The sequence below is a fragment of the Sorex araneus genome, chromosome 6, assembly GCF_027595985.1.
Source record: "Sorex araneus isolate mSorAra2 chromosome 6, mSorAra2.pri, whole genome shotgun sequence".
In the NCBI taxonomy this organism is placed as follows: domain Eukaryota; kingdom Metazoa; phylum Chordata; class Mammalia; order Eulipotyphla; family Soricidae; genus Sorex; species Sorex araneus.
Window position 1 is genome coordinate 26,345,807 of NC_073307.1, and position 7,017 is coordinate 26,352,823.

The following is a 7,017-nucleotide window of genomic DNA, read 5'->3' on the forward strand; positions in this document are numbered from 1 at the left end:
ATGTTATTTCTTGATACAAAGAAGATGAATACTTGTAGTTTCTTTTTTTTGCTCAGTTGCCATCAAATAGCTCTTGCTTTATTGCCCAAAGGCTTTTGTCTTATAATGCTTGCTGTGTGAGAGTGTCTGCAAGCCTCATTGATATACAATTTTAGTTCGCTTTTTAAAGCATTTTAATTTCCAAAGAAATTAACTCTCCCTCCTTACTGTCCCCCTATCTGAGACTCTCATAATTAGTAAAATAAAATGAAAGTGCCAAATATGTATTTTTAAAGACTCTCAGTGTAAGATTTTTCTCTAGGTTATAAATCAAGCCTATTTTGTCTATTTTACCCAGTTTCATCAAGAATAAACTCAATTCCATCAATAACTTTACTATCAAATGTAGTGTTTTTTCCTAGCCAGTCAGAGCCATCACAGTTCTTTCTGATGTAATCACTGTAACATACCAGGCACTAGAAGGAATTGCCACTTAGTTGAGCCAACAAGGTCATTTCTCATGATAGTTGGTTTTAGTAATCTGGTTATTTCACTTTCAGATTCCTTCTAAAGAAAAAGAACTTCTTCCTTGCTTAGAAATATCAGTAGCACCACAGGAAAAGTCATGACACAGCAGCCTATTGGTTTACTCTACCAGATAGGTCTGAACTGCTCTTTTCTAACATTCTGATAAGAACTAATCTTTACTGTAAAAGGAATTGCCTCCCGCTGTTGTCATTTTTCTTACTACCAACAGAGATATGCCTTTTTCTGGTATTTCCTAAATTACTTATTGTGTGGCTAGATAGTTCATTTGAGTTATTTATGTCATAAATAATGTGGCATAAAGGGGGAAGTTCCTCTACAGGTAAAAAGTGCTGGGGGGACGTGGGGGGAACAGAGAGTACAGCAGGTAGGGCCTTTGCTTTGCACAAAGCTAACCAGGTTCGTTCTCCAGAATCCTGTGTGGTCCCCCAAACCCCACCAGGTGCAATCCAGGTACAGAGCCAGGAGTAAGACCTGACCACCACTAAGTGTGGCCCTAAAACAAAACAAAGCACATTGAACATAAGGTCTCGGCTCACTTTTACATCTTTAAAGAAATTCTTAATAATTCCACACCTATTTCAATAACTCTGACTTGTGAATTATAATTTAGGGAACTGGTTAAACTGATAAATTCAGTTTATTTTTATTTCAGTGAAATCTTAGAATGAAGATTATAGAATTTAAAAAAATGTGGCATAGATATTTTCTAAGGCATATGCAAAAATATTCTTCCTCATTGGCTTAGTTAATCCAGTATCTTTGAGTGCCAAAGGCGTATGAATTCAGATATTGCCTGCATAAGTCTAAATCTCATGTTTTGTGTGCCTGTATACATAAATTTTCTGTGCTTTAGCAGAACACTGTTTCAGTTTCCAGCTGACTCACTTCTCTAGTACACTTCAGCTTGTAAACTACTTGTAAATCATTAAAATAGGGCAATGGCTGTTAAGTGTTCCCTGCCTTCTGCAAAACAATCCGTCAACCACAATCAGAACCTAGCATTTCACCATTTCACCATCAACAACAGTATATTTACTTCTAATTGACATGATTTGAGAATTTCAGAAGGTTTATATTTTTTGAAAACTGTATTTGGTATGTAACTCAAGGTGGTATTTCAATTTTGTGTCCTAATATGACTTCATGATTTAAGTTCACAGGTCCTTTATTAGCAAGTGAGTCTTGACCAGCTAAAAAGAAGTCTCCCAAAATATCCTGTGTTCATTTTATTTCCAGTTTACTGTTCAGATCATTTTAAGCTTATATACTGTTATTGAAGCTTCCAAAAAATCTCTTATGCATGAAAAAATAAATAAGAATTTCATAATTAAAATAAGGAATGAAAGGTTTTCTATAAGCATTTTTTCTTTTGTGAGTTCAGAAAACAGTTCTTTTTAAAGACTAAATTCTCAAAGCTACATGCTGATGTCCCTAGTCATTCCCATTACTGCTCATCTCCTGTTGAAGTGCAAGTCCCTCTTTTTAACGAGAGAAGAACTGGCTCTTGGAATATGACTGTGCCTCTGTGTAAATGACTGGGGCTTTGTTAAAACTGTTTCCATTCCTTAACCCCTCAACCAGTCTCTACCCCACACTTGAATGTGATGGAAGTCTCCAGAATACTGACAATGCAGTTCTGAACCACTATTTTTTGTCATTATTTAGAACACTAAATCGCAAGTTTACTTAATATCAGTGGCCAGGGCTTTGACGCGCTTGTGATTACAATCCAAAGTAAACGAAGTCATTCAAAGTAAACTTTGTTTTCAGGAATGTTTCCCCACCCTGATTATCTTTGAGGACAAAATAATGGGAAAGGCTTTTGTGTTGGGCAAAATTACTTTTGGCAAAGCTACACTGGAGTGAATGAATCCTTCTTTAACATGCACTTTAAGTGGGAAGATTATATTTCATTGTAGTTTTAAATATTGGGGAATGTAGAGGGGAATGAACCCTACAGTTCTTGACATGTAAATCTTCAGAAATGTTTTCATTACCAAGTGTAAGGTTCCATTCATGTTGAAATAGCCAACTTCCTGTGGGTTTCTGTATTCTCCAGTGCTGCTCTGAACATGAATTTATAATCAGCTGCTGTGCTAAGAAGGCCAGAGCACTCAGGGTGAGTGTATAGACAAGTTAGTTTCAAAGTGGTCAGTGTTTCCCACGGTGAGGCCTTACGTGTTGGGCTGAATGCAGAGATGTTGCATCGGTAAGTTGGTGATAAGTTTTCCATCCTAAACTTATTTGCACTTTTGTACACCACTGCTTGCACTAGCACCTTAGGTGTGAATTTTAACAATTGTTTTACAGTATATACAGATTGTTAAGCATAATTTATAAAGACATTTCTGTTTACCTTCATGTGTTTTACAAAGAACAGCTATAGTAGATGGTTAAATGTTCTTGAATTGTGTTTGTATGTTAATTTTGATTATGTTCTATTATCTTTTCATCCTCTGAATTTGAGTGTCAGGAATAGAAAAATAAAATGCTAACTTTGTCTTTGAAAAACTCCAGTGTCACATTCCTTATTTTTTTTTTAGTTTTTATTCTTTTTTTTTACTTTTTGGGTTCACCCGGCGATGCACAGGGATTACTCCTGGCTATGCACTCAGGAATTACCCCTGGCGGTGCTCAGGGGACCATATGGGATGCTGGGAATTGAACCCGGGTCAGCCGTGCGCAACACAAACGCCCTACCCGCTGTGCTATTGCTCCAGCCCATCACATTTTATTTTTATCATCACCTTAGTTTTTATTTGCTCACTAGAAATTTCTTGACCTTTGAACACAATATTAGAACTTTCCAGTCTTTGCTTCAGTACCTATTCGACCCTGTAAGACTGAAAACATCTTCACATTGTATCAGTTAAATGTGAAAAGTAAGACAACCTATTGCTTTTATTTACATCCAGGTTTCTAGTTTTAGTATACATCAGTCTCTCCAGAAGACCTTTTAAAAACAGAAGGGCCAGAAAGATAGCATGGGAGCATAGGCACTTGCCCCGTATGCAGCAGTGTTGGCTGCGACCTGAATCCTGAACACCACATATGGTCCCCTGAGTACTGCCAGAGGTCACTCTCGAGCACAGATCCAGGAATAGCCCCTGAACATTGCTGGATATGGCTTTAAAGCCAACAAAATAAATAACAAAAAGAAAAAAAACTCACCAAAATTATGATTCACTAGAATTCAGGCAGCAATCTGCACCTTTTTTTTTTTTGTCTCAGTTTGGTTTGGGAGCCACACTGGCAAGGCTCAGGGCTGACTCGGGGCTCTGCACTCAGGGATCACTCCTGGTGGGCTTAGGGAACCATATGAGGTGCCGAGGATTGAACCCAGGCTGACTGTGCAACGACAGAGCCCTTTCCCTTGTGTTACCACTTCGGCCTCAGCAATCTGAATATTTTATAAGCTTCTCAGTTTATCACCTGCTAGTCAGAATGTGTGGAACTTTAAAAGAAAGCAATAAAACAAAACTGTTAATAATACTAAGTGATCCTTGAGCTATCAGTAAAGAAAAATACTAATCATTTTGGTAAACTCTTCCCCATTCCCCCACCCCTGCTGTCCCTCCCATCCCCCCCACACACACACCACACCCATTGCTGTTGTTGTGAGGTAGAGTGCCTGAAATCAACTCAGGACCTCACCCATGTTAGAAATGTGCCACTGTAGCTAGAACTAAATCTGGCCCTTTAGAGTAACTCTGAGACTTAAATGCAAACATTCCATTAGCCTTCCTCCCAACAATGTGCAGGACCGCAAGTTCTGTGCTAGTTCTTTAACAAACAGATCATGACCCTATTACAATCGAATCAACCAAAGGAGAGATTTACTGAGAGTATGGGTTTAAATTTCTGTTGATTCCAAATTAACAAGGAGATAGGGGCCAGAGAGACAAAACACAACAGCCAACCCAGGTTTGGTCCCTGGCACCACATATGATTCTAGCCCTGCCAGGAGTGATCCCTGAGCACGGTCAGGCGTGGCCAAACCCACTTCCACCAAAACAAAAAAACAAAAGGACATGAACACATAGGGAATGTGTTGATGGGACAAATTCTAAAAAAGTGAAGTTCAGTTTATCTTTGTGAATTTAGCTGCATCAACCCAAGTGTCAGAGTCCCTAACAGAAAGTAAAAGACTTGAGAAGGAACAGAAATGGGCCCTCTGGGTGGTGGCCACCATCCTTGAGAACATCTTAGAATGTAACCATTTAAGAGAAGGTACTGAGAACCGAGCAGCTTCAGTGCAGAGATGCCTCCGAACCTTAAGCCAGGCTGATTTCACCGGGGTGCCTCGGATGAGAGCAGGGGTCCTCCCTCAACCTGCACCCTAAGAGTCCCGGCGGCTGCCAACTTTCAGAACCCAATGAGAAGTGCAGGTACTCGGGTTCAGTGACAGCAAACTCTCCTCATGGGATAGGGGATGTGCCGGTCCTTCTTATCTCCTCCCTATGGGACCCTGGAGGCCATACCCATGAACTGCCTTCGGCTGCTATTCAAGCTCCTTAACGGCCATGATCCAGAGACACACAAAAGAATCTCAGAACAGAGCAGCTCACTGCAGAGATTTCTCCAGACCCCTAATTATCTAAAATTTTAGAATTCCAGGTAACAAGCAATACAAAAGAGAGTATGGGGGAGATTGTCTGCCATAGGTGCAGGGACAGGGGTGAGATGGTGTGGGGGAGGGAACGGCGTATACTGGGGACATTGGTGGTGGAAGATGTGCAGTGGTGGAGGCATTGGTGTTCGTGCGATCATTGTATGACTGAAACTCCAAATGAAAGCTTTGTAAGTATCTCAATAAAAATAAATAAAAGATGCTGAAACAGGCCCTGTCCTGCCCTCATACAGGGTCATCTGGTGATTCAACTGACAACGCTTAGGCCTATGTTTACAAAAACTTGTCATTTATTTGAAGTTGGACCTCAAATCACATAGTTTTCTCTCTGTTATTCAATAAATAAAGTAAGCCTTCCTTTGAAATGTGGATTTTGATTTGGGGCATTGTGGGGAACAGCTGAACGTGTTTATTAAAGTTACCCTAACTGCAGTGAACAAACAAGTAGACAGAAGAAACTATGGTACATCTACACAGTGGAATACTTTGCAGCTGTTAGAAAAGACGAAGTCATGAAATTTGCTTATAAGTGGCTGGACATGGAGAGTATCATGCTAAGTGAAATGAGTCAGAAAGAGGGATAGACATAGAATGACTGCACTCATTTGTGGAATATAAAATAACATGAGACTAACACCCAAGGACAGTAGAGACAAGGGCCAGGAAGATTGCTCCACAGTTGGCAACCTGCCTCACGAGCTGGGGGAGAAGCAGCTGGGATAGAGAAGGGATCACTAAGTCAATGCTGGTTGGAGAGATCGCTCGGAATGGGAGATGTGTGTGAAAGTAGATAAAGGACCAAACATGATGGCCTCTCAGTATCTGTATTGCAAACCATAATGCCCAAAAGTAGAATAAGAAGGAAATTATCTGTCATAGAGGCAGAGGCAGAGACTGGGGTGGGTGGGGGTGGTGGGAGGGATATGGGGACATTGGTGGTGGAGAATGTACTCTAGTGGAAGGATCAGTGTCCGATCATTGTATGACTAAAAATCATGAAAGCTTTGTAACTGTATCTCACGGTGATTCTTTTTTATTTATTTATTTTTTAATTTTTATTATATCACCATGTGGAAAGTTAAAGTTTTCAGGTTTATGTCTCAGTTATACAATATTCAAACACCATCCCTTCACCAGTGCCCATATTCCACCACCAAAATCCCCAGTATACCCCCCGCCCCCCACCCCCAACTGTATAATTGATGAATTTCACTTCATTTTCTCTTTACCTTGATTGCGTTCCACATTGCAAAACAAAACTCACTGGGCTGGAGAGATAGCACAGCGGGTAGGGTGTTTGCCTTGCACGCGGCTGACCCGGGTTCAAATCCCAGCATCCCATATGGTCCCCTGAGCACAGCCAGGGTTAATTCCTGAGTGCAGAGCCAGGAGTAATCCCTGTGCATCGCCAGGTGTGACCCAAAAAGCAAAAAAAAACAAAAAAAAAAACACAAAAAAACTCACTATTGTTGTTGGACTTTCCCCCCAAGAAAGACAGCCCTACTGAGGAAGCATTTGATAATTGGTTTTCCATTAAAAGATTGTATGTTTTCAGTTTTTGGGTTTTTTTGTTTGTTTGTTTTTGTGCTAATGCGTCTGCGCGGTTCGGATGTGTTCCAGTCCCACAACCCGGAGCCATTTTAGTTGCTGCTCAGTGTCGCCAGGGCTCCATCTGGAGAAGGTGTACCAGCTGTACCTCCTCCGTCTGGATTCCCGGTGTTGTTGGCCCGGATTCGGATCTGGAGCATTGCTCCAGCCACGTTGCTCACCAGACTGCCTGGCCTCTTCTCTCACGGTGATTCATTTTAAAAAAAATTTTTAATTTGGGGCTGAAGCAATAGTAAAACGGGTAGGGCATT